Raw genomic sequence first — 13329 nt, forward strand, 5'->3', positions numbered from 1 at the left:
AACATCTTAACATGACTTTCCTATTCCCTGAGCCATTTTACTCATTTTAAATACTATTTTTATTTCACTAGCAAATGCTGCAATTGTGGTTGTGGGAGTGAATGAGACGCTGCACACAATCAAACCAATAAATACAATTCCACATAAAAGCATTTCAGCATTTGTCAGAGACAATACTGCAGCATTCCTGTGGTAACAAGCAGAGACATCTAGTGGTCTCATCGACTCACTGCAGGTATTTTCACAAACGAAGGAAATACCCACATAGGTGTCAGTGTTGCATATCTGTGGAGCATTTAGCCAAATGATATTTTATGTCACAAATTCTAACAAGTTAATTAGGCTTGTAGTCTTCCCGACTCTTACTAAACCGATGCCAATCTCAGATTTGACTGTGACTCACCGTGTCACATCCAAGGCGGCCCGTCTATCTGCAGCCGTGCTGCACGGTCTAACACAGACAGACAGTCTAATCTCGATGCATATTTGCATCAGAGGGAATTAGGGAGCTGTCCTGAGGTCTGTGGGGGCATGCTATCTTTTTTCGTACTGCTAAACGAAATGCAGTTCCAACCCGCACATTTATTATGACCACATTTAACACGAATTTGGCGTCAAAACAAACACAAAAATAAATTTGTCTGTGGTGACATGACAACACTTCGGAGGAGGTTATATATATCTCCATATTTGCAAGTTAAAACAATAAATGCAAATTAGAGGCTTTTGACACAGGACGTCGTGTGATTTTATGCAGACAGATCTGCTAACTAAAACTCTGTTCACAGTTAAAACAACTCTGCACTTTCATTGTCTACTGCCTGGACGCTTGGAAAAACTCTGAAACAGAGAGAAACAGCAGTGCCTTGTGATTTGTAAATTCGCAAAAGACCGACGCATGTTTTCGGGGGGATTTTGAAACTGAAGATTAGAAATAATTATGCTTGTGAAAGTCAGCAAGCATCCAACAGAGCAGCCATATTTCCTGGAAATGTGCAAAACCATAACCATGATGAATATTCCTCTCACATTTTGTGAGTTTTGTAACCAGGGGTTGACTTTCTGTTTCATGTTCTGATGAAATCTTGAGTGTTTTTTTCTAATTGTGTGATGATGATGTTAGATCAGTAGTTGTTTTACTACTGTTCTACGGTCACATAGGTTTGCCTGCTGCAGTGAGTTGTGTTTCACATAACTTTCTGTATTTAGTTTAAAGAATTTATCATGTCTGATATTACAGTGAGCTCAACCCATTGCTTCATAGTCTACTTTAATATATTTATTGATTCTCGCTTTTAATACAACCAACCTCATTTTGTTTGTTCCCTGCAGTTTTGTTCGTTAAGTTGCTCTTCCTCTTGCTGTCTGGATGTTTAGTTGCACTATTTGAGCACACCAGCCTTCTTCCTCATGCACCACTAAAAATATCCCCTTTCAAGAATTGATAAAACAATGGAGCTGTTTTCACTCAGCTCACTCAAACTTCTTAGTTAACATTTGAAGTCGACTTTAACTTGAATGCTTAAGAAAAGGGAATGTGAAAACAGACTTTCTGCATTTCCCATAAGCAACATAATCAATTGTTGATGATTGTTAGGACAATATGCTTTTTAAAAGCTCACAAAGTGCTAGAGAGTCCAGATCAGTTTTACAGGTCTTATTGTGCAAATAAATTTAATTAATCTATACTCTATAGGCAACATGACGCAAAATGCCTGTTGAGATGATTTGTAGCACTTAAAAAACAGCAATTCTTCTGCACCCACTTTGTCTTATTTTGGAAGAGGCATATTTTGTTAATGGGAAAATTCAGAAATATATACTGCTCAAAAAAATAAAGGGAACATTTCACTTTAATTTTGTGTGTGGCTCCAAATCCAGGCCTCCATTGGTTAATAAATTTGATTTCCATTGATGATTTTTGTGTGATTTTGTTGTCAGCACATTCAGCTTTGTACAGAACAAAGTATTCAATGAGAATATTTCATTCATTCAGATCTAGGTTGTGTTATTTGAGTGTTCCCTTTATTTTTTTGAGCAGTGTACTATTATAGCAAACAGACAAGGTCATCTGCAACTATTTGCAGTCCTGGTAAGATTTTTTTTTTTACCAGGACTTTTTAAAGGCACTTTTTAAAAACATGCCTTAAAAAGCCTTTGAAGTGGTTTAAAGTTGATAGCAGGAAGAATATATTTACAGTAGTATATTATCTTCATACATATGTTCATGTCATATTTTCTAGGTTTTCAGTTTTCTGGATACTTTGGTTTCCTAGTCTTTACTGAAGAGCAACCTGTTGTAGAAATCAACCCTCCAGCACTGGAGCCTGCCTTTTCCATTACGCTTTTGTCAGATTCTCTTGTTTTTTCCTACCTCTTTATTCAACTGTTACATCCTGGATTTATTCCAATGGTTCCTCACCTCCAGTAAATTTGCCTGTTTGCTTATTAAAATTCTGTCTACTTCCTGCTTGTGGTTTCCAGCACCATTGGTTGTGACAAAGTACCTAGAAACATTTACTATGTCCACATGAAAATAAAGAAACTTTTGAGCAACAAATTCTCCAGATGGTATCCAGAGGTTGTACTCCCAGAATCTCTATACAAAGTAGAGAGACACTGCATTTGGGGGGGATTTTTTTGGCTTTGTCCCGTCGACCGGCCTCTAAATTTTGACTCACTTAAACGATGGTTGAAATGCAGAAGAATCAAAGTGACTGGAAAGACACCAGCATTGCTTCAAATGTAGTTTTTATTTTCTTTATTTTACAGTTTTTATCTGGCTACACACAGTGTAGCAGCTAGCTCTCGCTAGCACCAACTTATCTGGGCCTATCTTGCCAAGTTCTTGCTCAGCAATCGGAGTAGGTAAAAATATTGATTCATCAATGATTTGCAGTTAAATTTTCCAAATAATTCGGAAAGGCCTCTGATTGAAATAGATCTCCTGTCGCACAATGGTGAGCAACACTGTGGTGAGCGGCTCACACTGTCACTATATCTAGTGACACCATATCTAACCAGTTCTTCATCTTGTGTTTGCAATCAACTATTGGTGGCCATTAAATTATACGTTAATAACCTAAATCAGACGATCACATACAAAATCACATGTTTCCCCTTTACCTCTCGTTTGCCTGAAACTAAAATGGCCTTGTGAGCTGTTTCAATTTTAATACTTTGATGTCATTTGTGATCAGTACCATTTCAAAAAAATCTTCAAACGAAAAGAATCTCCTAGTGTCGCCATTGTAGGAAAATTCTTGGAATTTCTCAAATTCTACATTTTTTTTTTTTATTTACCTGTGTTAGATAAAACTTATTCACAAATCATCGTAGGCCTTTTAGAGTTCCCAAAGTGGCTAAATGCTAAGAGTAGTGAGGAGGAGGAGAAGAAGGCAGGAAGACCGTAACAGAGACAATGTCCATAAAATGGATATCGCTGTGTCAGCAGCAGGCACTACGCCTCTGCCTTGTTTGGTTTTCGCATCTTTAGATTTCCCATTTTATGTCAGTCGTTTCACCGGCTCAATCAACTTTCTGCAAGCAGCCGATCACAGCAAGTTGCTGACAGCTGAGGATCCACATTAATATCAGATGACGTAGTAAAACGACCAGCATGGCGGGAAGCAAGAAAAAAATCAAAGTAATGACCAGGATGTAAATACAGTGAGATCAAACATGTTAATGTTGTGGTGTAGTTAGTTCAATTTTGCAAAGTTTCATCATCGTGACAGTTTTCTTAATCTAGTCTAGATTCAATGATTGGTTAATTTTGGGTAGGGTTAGGGGTTAGGGATTATCCTGATCTTTACTCATGAGTAGTCCTCAATTTTAACGCATTTAGTAACTTTGACTCATACTGCATCATTCATTTCTAATTTATTCCTGTCCCGCTTCTTCTATCGCCACTATGCTCTTTTTTTGGAAGTCTTTTTTTTAATGGAGATCTTCAGCAGAAAAGCCTCCACCTAGTTCCTTTTTAATGTGATATAATGTAAAACAGAGTACTTTCACACATTTCTATCACAACATTTGTATCACAAATCAACATGGATTTTGTACAGCACCTTTTCACATAAACTAAATCTATCTACTTGAATCAAGAGTCGATGTGTTTTAGGTTAAGGGGTTTTATTAGCTTAAAATCCGCATTTCTCTAAACAAGATAATTTCAAAAAGAAAAATAAGTACTGTGCTTTAAATAATGTTTAAGTTTATTTTCAAAAAGAACGTGTGACTTCACATGAAACTGATTTATTTTCAAACTGCTTTTCAAGGTTTTGTGTTTGTGACTTCAAGAGAAGGACCAAACGGCCCACATCTTTAGATTTCAATGCCTTTTCCAGTAGAAACTGCAAACATAACGTCTCCACCCTCACTGCAGGGCTCTGTCACAAATGATCTCACCACATCAGCAAAGGCATCGTTTCAACGTTGTATACTTTAAAATTCGAAGATAAGGAGTCCTGTTTACGCCAGCCTTCAAACATAAACAACAAGCCCTAACGGCAGGAACGTAAACTCTCAGGCTCACAACTCAAAAGAGCAATTATGAGCATTTACACAATGCGAACGCAAAAAGGAGAACCATACCGATAGAAAAATGGAGTTAAGTTACGCGCTTTGAATAAAACAGACAGCAGTCAAACAGAGGGGCTTTGATCCTTGACTCTGGATTTCTGTGTAACTACAAATTACAGGAAATATGTCGTGTTTGTTGCTTTGAATCGTGGAGGCAAACACTGGGAGGGCTGTGCAGTCGCAAGTCTGCAGATGTATCAAAAAAGGTTATGACTGGGTCCTCGTTTTTCTTTTGCAGCTTAGCATTTTAACAGCAGCGTGTTCTTTAGAGATACTGCTTTTATTAATATGTAATGAAGTCATTTCTGCCAACACAAAGTGTTACCCCCCCCTCCGCCAAAAAAAAAATCAGTCTTCATATTTCATCAACTTAACTCCAGGACTTTAAAGTCACATCCCAGTTTTCCACTGAGATTACATCTCATCCAACTGGAGGAAATTAGTGCCTATATTAATCAAATGGAAAATAAATATCATATGGATAACTTTTCAAATCTCAAACACAGCTTATTTTGAGTCTATCATTTACGTCTAGATTATGTCTGTTTAGGTGAAAATTATAAATGTGAATTTTTTATCACTTGTGTGCCATACACATCATTAATATTGCTGATCTTAAATTGAAGTGCCTTAAAAAGACAATTTGACTTCTTAGTAGCTAAATGATACCAAAGGTTTTTGTAATTTAACCATTTAAATATTTTTCTAGTGCATCAACTGTGGAACTGCAATAAAGTTCATGAAGGATTTGTGAATAGTTAATCATATCATCACTAATTGAGTTGTAAAAACTTCACTTACAACTTAATTAATGTTTTTATGGAATAAAAGTGGTTCTCTTCCAAACTGTAGCTGTTCATTATAGGTTCTCACAGAATGATTAACTGGTATAATAATGATTATTAAAAGAGTGTCATTGTGAAATGACGACCCAAATGTTTTTGTTCGTGTAATACTTAACAGTCATTTCAAACTTGTTTACAGATTTTCAGGCAACATGATGACAAATCTTCATCCAGTTTCTGTCATGCTGCGATAGGAAACTCTAAGCATGTCAACTGTGTTTTTGTAGCTAATTATTGAGTAATGTACTCGATGTTAGTGCTATAAAATACAATATTGTGGATACACACTCCAGTAGCTTGACAAGCTGTATACTGGGATATAAAAAAAAAAAATAAAAAAAAGAGGAGCTGAGTGTTTAAACACATTCTGCACAGGGTGGTTTGAGTCTCCATGGGAGCTTCCCTGGAGGCTCTCTGTAAACCTCACAGTGTGGATCCCATCTCACTGAGTAATGACCTACAAACAGAGGGCAGCTCCGCCCTCATTCCAAGGCTACTTAAACCCTGTCAGGAAGCGGGGAGAGGGGCTGAGATGTGATTTGCTTTAAGAAAATGTTATGAGATGACAACAAAATTTCACACTGAAACTGAAAATAAGGGTTCAGAAGAAGTCTTTTATTAAGTCTATTTTGATTTCCAAAAAATGCGGAGTTCTTGAAAGGTAAAAAGATGAATGGGTTAAAGAAAAGTAGACGTGTAATGATTTATGATTAAAAAGTATGAAACATAAGTGCATATCTGACTATTTTTGTGTGTGTGTGTGTGTGTGTGTGTGTGTGTGTGTGTGTGTGTGTGTGTGTGTGTGTGTGTGTGTGTGTGTGTGTGTATCCTAACAGTGCGGAAGCAGTGAAGTTTACTGTACATGAAGTGTGGATTTTGCAGGGTGGATCTTACCACATAACAGTGCTGCTGATAGATATCCCAGCCCATCACACTCTGCTGTGGTGACTCATCACTGCTGGCTTCTCCATTCTCTGTACCAATACCAGTAACTGGTTGCATGTCAAAAAGCTATGTCCCCCCGCCTCCCTTTATATAAAATACGGTGGTTTAGCACCTGTAGCTAAAAATTTTAGCAAAAGATTTAGCTCGATGCTTCCCAGGCTGTGAAAAAGACACATTATCTGAGATGGAAGCAGATTGAGAGAAACTTCAAACACTGGAGTTGTTTTTTTTTGTTTGTTTTTTTTTTCCTATTCTGGAAAGACAGACGCTGATAATCTATTTCAGAGAAGGAACGTTTTATCACACAGACGTTTGAGGAAAAGGTGGGGAACACTGTCTGGAAACATCATCCCACTTTTTTTCCTTCAATCGTGAACAAAACGCTTTTATCTTTGCACGTCCTCCTACAATTCTGATAACGAAGTACCACTTCTAAATATCGCCCGCGTGCATCTGTCATCGCTGATAAACACTTTGGCTTACATTTTTGGCTGTCAGGCTACAAGCACCGCCGAACTTGGCCGAATTAAGAAGTTCCCCGTCGTTTATATTTTTAGACCTGGAAGTTTGAATGTTTTGGTTTGCTTGCTGATGATATCTCCTTTAAAGCAAATTTAACATTTAATTGCCAGCCTATGTGATTTTTCTACTTTGACGTGATGAAGATACAGTAACCATCGACATGTTAGTCTACAACGTGAGCTGATGATCGATCAGCATACTCAAATTGATCTTCAAAACAAAAGAATATGATAAATAATTTGAGTGTGAATAAGAAACAATCTATTTTTTTTATTTACTTGCTAAATTCCAGCTGCCACACTTATTAACATTTCAATGATGCTCTTTTATTTGTTAAACAAAATTCAGAATTTATGTTTTTAATTGAAATAGCATGTCAAAGTACAATAAATCACTTATTAATGACTTTTAGTTTCCCTGCATCATAAATATGATGCCACACTGAAACCCATCTCTCTTTCTCCAAACTTCAAATTGGAGGACACAAGACAACATGCTAGTCAAAAAGATAATATCTTTTGATCACTGTAACTCAGGAAATGGCACTGAAATGACCTAGCCAGCTAACTAACTGCAGTTCATTATGTTTATTACTGCACTTTGACAAACATGAGTTTGTCTTGCAAACAAACACAGTTGAGAGGACAATAGTGGGTAGGAAAAAATACCAAAAGGTCACTGTTAGATTTCAATGTGAGATTATACTTCTGCTATTTCATGGCCTTTAACACAAACAATACACGTTCGTAACAAACCTGACATAACAGACCAACAGTCCGACAGACAAACAAGGCAGAGTCAGAATCAACAACCCTGCATTCGCCTGACCCCGGTGAAAGTTTTGCTACCACACCTGCTCAGAAAAGGCAGAAATGTCCCGGAAATGGACCAACTTTGGCAAAATGTTAGCCAAACACTGTGGTGAGAAACAATCTTTCTCCAAATTGTGGCAGCGCTTGACAGTCCCCCAAAACCTCCCTTAAAATAGAAGTCTGAACTGTCCCTTTAATGTCATCTAGCAGCACGACTGTGATAAAACAGAGTTTATCTCTACATGCAAATGTGATAAAGTCTCTCCACCCGAAGTCAGCATTGACAGATAGGCTTATGCTCCCAAGCTTGGCGTCGTCTAAAGAAGAACAGCAACAACAAGAGCACCGACTTGCATTGTCTTTGAATTATGTTAGCTTATGACACTGCTGATATATCAGTGTTTGCACGTCACAATATGGCCTTGTGAACGAGTGAAACACAAACACAACTGTGTTGCGCATTTACATCTATTCAAAGTAGAAAGGGTCATGCAATGCTACAGCTTGAAACATGCCAAAGCTCAAAGGAGCAAGCATAGACTAACAAAACGTCTCAACTATCTTCTGTTCTCTAGTCTTAGTGAATGAAAGTCTTCTAAGTTAAAAACCTGTGATTAAAAGTGATAATGCACCACATTATTAGCATTGTGGTGAGATATCACCACTACAGTGCAACTTCCAACCCAACTGGTTTGACTGAGGTTTGAAACTCAGCACTTTTCTTTTTTTTCTTTTACAATGTTAGCAAACTGGAAGGAAAAGAGATATTTCTCAGAGCTTTTCAATACAATAACCATCTTTTACAGAGAAAAGACTGCTAACTTTTCAGTATTATTGCCATTATTATACAATCAAGAGCATTTTAAAAACTTAATTTCTTGTTTCACTGTTGTCTCACTGTGTCCTGAATTCCCCAGCATTAAAAAGTTGAACATTTAACAAGTTGTTGAATGTGTAGAAGACTACTTAGATCCCACTTTTTTTTTTTATCTTAGATTTATAGTTTTCCGGTCTGATTATATTCCTTCACATCTCTTTTAAATGGGAACTTTCCATTTTACATGTTTATGGTTCACAAGAGCCAGTTCCAACAGTCATTCGTGTGAAAATGGATGGACTGCACCCTTGATAAGTTGACAATCCATAACCGTGCCAACTTCTGCTTTGCAAACGTTTTCACACAGCACAGTACAACCATCACAAAGAGGTGGATAGCTGTAAAGGGGAAAAGGATTTACGGTTTTCATCTATCTTTTATTGTCACTTTGAAAAAAAAACACCCGCATTTAATTAAAGGAAACCAAACCAATTGGATTGAAGCTCAGACTTTGCAGCAATCCCTCCTCCAGATGAAGAGGACCCTTGACTCCTTTTAGTTGTTAACTTTGCACCCATCCCACATTACAAGCATGTGGCGACACTGGAAAGAAAAAAAACTTCTCTTTACCAGGAAGAAACCTCCAGCAGAATCTGCATCAGATGAGCATCCAACTTGCTGAAACTGATCTGGGATTTGAGAATACAGAACAGACACACAGCACTTTTCACAGTGAAAAGCGCTCCTGGATCTGTAGGAGCTAAGCTCTATGAGTGGCTATGTCTGGAAAATATATTACAATTTAACATGCTGATATTTTAACAGCAATTGCATAACTACTATTTATAGAAAAAAAATATCTCAATTTAAACATAAAACTAAACCAACACTTCCTGAACAGCATCTTAAACTAATTTTAGGACACTGTTCAAAATATGTGATGATAAATGTGACGAAATCACTTAAGATTAAATAATAAACAGCCGTGGAACACGAAAAGCTGAGCATTACATTTTTTCAGGTACGACCTCCAAGCAGTTTAATCGGACTGTGATGTTTACACCACGAATTTAATGATTGTGAACATGTTTACAAATCCATCCAGATAGCATCGCATTCCTTCTGTCCCAGAGCATCATCTCTCACATGAAAATACTCCACTGCTGATCACATGACAGAGCACACTCAGGGAAAACATTTAAAAACACATGCCTAAAAACTGCAGCTTCCAACAAATGTGCCAAAGGAAAGAGAAACTTACAGAGAAGAAGAAGGAAAAAAAAAAAAAAAAGCATTGCGAGTTGCAACAATCCCAGGAGGGTTATATAACATTTCCTTGGGAATGGCGGTCACAGCGACCATCTCATCTCGGTCTCCATTAGATACCATAGGCTGGCCTCCTTTAACAGCCATTATGAAACTATCTGTCACAAAGCAGTGGCAGCTCCGGCATCCAGCAAACTATTTAAAGGTCGGCAAATCACCCACTCAACACCACACATCTTTAGCGGCACAAGAATTAAGAAGTGTTAATTTTGCAAAAGGAACATTAGAAAGATTCACAGCCAGAAAAGCACCCTTGCTATTTTCAAGTGCTGCGAACTGCTAAGTCATTTTTGAACCTCCAGATATTTCCTTCCAAAACCTCCCCGTTAGTATCTAAGTGTTGCATGTAATAAAGCCAGCACTCTAAATAGTTTTTGCAGTGTTGCGTAAAAGGAAAGTTTGTTCTGCAGCAAGATCCATCCATCCATTCTTGCTTTGGCTTTTTTTTTCTCCCCTTTTATGCGCACAAAGTGAAACTGAAAATGATTTCAAAGCAAAAAATACAGACTCCATGAAAGATTTAAATAACTGATCACATTCCATTTTTTGAGATCCAGCTTGCAGCATACAGAGATCAGCAGTTTAAAACATCACAAAGTGTCGGTTGTTTTTTTTTTAAAAGTGTTTTATAGCTTGTAATTTCCTGAAAAAATGTGTAAAATGTGGTTTGTTCTGCACTCTGTGTTTCGATGCAACGTTGCATTTAGTTGTAGTCGCATTATTTTTATTCAAATTTCAGCAGAGCTGGTGCAATGTGGAGGGAGAGGCCAGCCAAAGGGAGCTGCAGTGTTTTGGGTAGGAGGAGCATCTTTAGTCATCGTCACAAGTTTGACAAAAATGGACCAGCTGGTTCCATATCTTCCAATACTGAACATTTAAATGTCAGGTTTGGCGTAGTCACAGGAAGAAAATAAATGCGTGGCTTTCTTTTAGAATTTTTCAGCTTTATTTAGAAATTAAGATTTAAATTCTTGGCCTCACAACAGTTTCTCATCACGGATCTAGACCCGATGGAAAATCAGGTCAGATGATGCATGCAGCAATTAGAATATGTTAACATTGGAGAGCGTTAGCAACTCCCTTACCCTACATGCAGCTCTGCTCCGTCCATTTCTGCCTCACAACGTCTGCTTTGAGCGACGCCGCTACTGAAAAATATTCACATTTTGTGTGTAGGCGTGGCCATAAATGATACATTTTGACAAGATGTGTGTAAATAAATATTTCTATTTGTTAAATGTCCAAATAAAGATACTTTTTTTTTTTTTTTAGAAATTCACTTTTACTTCTTTAAAGTTCAGAACCTTACAAACGTTTCTTTAGTAGTTGATTCTCCATTGCCTAAGACCAAAAAGGCCTGCTGTGCTGTTAAGTTATTAAAGTCAACTTGATGTTTTTTCCTTGTAAATCTGTTTCTGACATCAGAAGGCAAACCGATGTGCCTTACTGACCGTTCCTTCCTTTTGCCATAATGTGACAAATTTGGCCACTTATACCGGCAGTAATGAACAATTACTGGTTGATTTTTTTTTAACACTGTGCTACAAATACAATATGAGGAAATACTAAGGACAACCAAAGCTGCTTTGGTAAATGCTCCTTCTGATGCTCATCTTAATTTCTCAGGACCTGTTGGCCTTCTGCTCCCTTCTGGACCTTGCATGTTCTCCCAGTATAAGCATGAGTTCAACACTGGGTACTCTGGCTTTCTCCCACAGTTGAAGAACATTAGATTAATGGGTTGCTCTAAATTCCCCTTAAGTGTGAGTGTGTCCATGGTTTTCTGACTCGAGTGTCTCTGTGTTGCCCTATGTTCACTGTCTCGAGACAAATGCCATAAAGTGTTATGATTTATCCCCTGTGATCTGTAGATTTGTTGTGATCGTCTCTATCTTTACTCATAGGATACATACATTGCCTGGCAATCACTCAATAAATCAACAAGTTGGACAAATTTGACTAAATAAAATGCAGAGTGAACCTCCATGTTCTTCATGAATAGAATGTTCCAGAATAATAATAATAATTTTAAAAAATGTGACGACTTCTGTTTAAAATCTTGAAGACAGGAAGTAAGAAGTAGCTCAGTTAATGTTCATAATAATCCATAAATTCTCCGTCTTTCTGGATTTGTGTTTCCTGGTGCAATGGGACAGTTAGTCCTCACCTGCTGCCAAAAAAGAGAAGCTGTTGCTCTTCCTGGTTTTTTCATCTCTTCCTCACAATTTGCATGCCGTCATTATCTAAAGCTGGTGATGGCATGCAATCTGTGGCCAGTGCATTACTAACATTATTATGGTTCAAAACCTCAGTATACACTCCTGATCAAAATCTTAAGACCAGTCAAAAAATTGCAGGAATTTGCATTTTGCACTATTGGATCTTAAGAAGGTTCTAAGTAGAGCTTCACAATGTTAAAGTGCAAGAGACAAGAACTTTTGAGCGGGGAATTTTCTGAAAATTGCATTTACACTCAAACATGATTTTTTCAGCTTATCAAAAGTTTAAGACCATAGTCTTTAAAAGCCAAAAACTGTGCAAAAATCTGGATTCCATGTCATTTTCTGTCAAGACCTCCTGATGACAAAAGCCAAAAAGCTCACTGACTTTGAACAGTGGTCAGTGGTAGGATTGTTGAGCTGCATAAGCAAGGCCTCTCACAACGTGACATTGCTGCTGAGGTTGGACGCAGTAAGGCAGTCATTTTGCATTTTTTTAAATGATCCTGAGGGTTATGGAACAAAAAAGTCAAGTGGTAGACCCAAAAAAATTCACCATTTCTGAGCCGCAGGATCCAATTGGCTGTCCGTCAAGACACGAGACGATCCTCTACCCAAATTAAGGCCATTACTGGTGCTGACTGCAGTCCAATAACCATCAGACGGCATCTGCGAGAGAAACAAAAAACGTCTTCAATGGTCACGTCTTCTTCAACGCCACAAAATAGCCCGTTTGGACTTTGCAAGGGTGCACCAAACATGGGACATTGAAAGGTGGAAGAAAGTTGTCTTCTCTGATGAGTAAAAATGTAACCTTGATGGTCCTGATGGCTTCCAACGTTACTGGCATGACAAGGAGATCCCACCTGAGATGTTTTCTACACGGCACAGTGGTGGGGGCGCCATCATGATTTGGGGTGCGTTTTCCTTCAATGGAACAATGGAGCTTCAGGTTGTGCAGGGGCGTCAAACAGCAGCTGGCTATGTGGAGATGTTGCAGCGGGCATCCCTCATGACTGAGGGCCCTCGTCTGTGTGGTAATGATTGGGTTTTTCAACAGGACAATGCCTGTTCACAATGCCTGCCTGACAAAGGAGTTCTTCCAAGAGAATAACATCACTCTTTTGGACCATCCTGCATGTTCCCCGGATCTAAACCCAATTGAGAACATTTGGGGATGGATGGCAAGGGAAGTTTACAAAAATGGACATCAGTTCCAGACAGTGGATGCCCTTCGTGAAGCCATCTTCAACACTTGG

This window comes from Poecilia latipinna, unplaced genomic scaffold (assembly GCF_001443285.1).
Source record: "Poecilia latipinna isolate Pla-1442-1.1 unplaced genomic scaffold, P_latipinna-1.0 Scaffold287, whole genome shotgun sequence".
In the NCBI taxonomy this organism is placed as follows: Eukaryota; Metazoa; Chordata; class Actinopteri; order Cyprinodontiformes; family Poeciliidae; genus Poecilia; species Poecilia latipinna.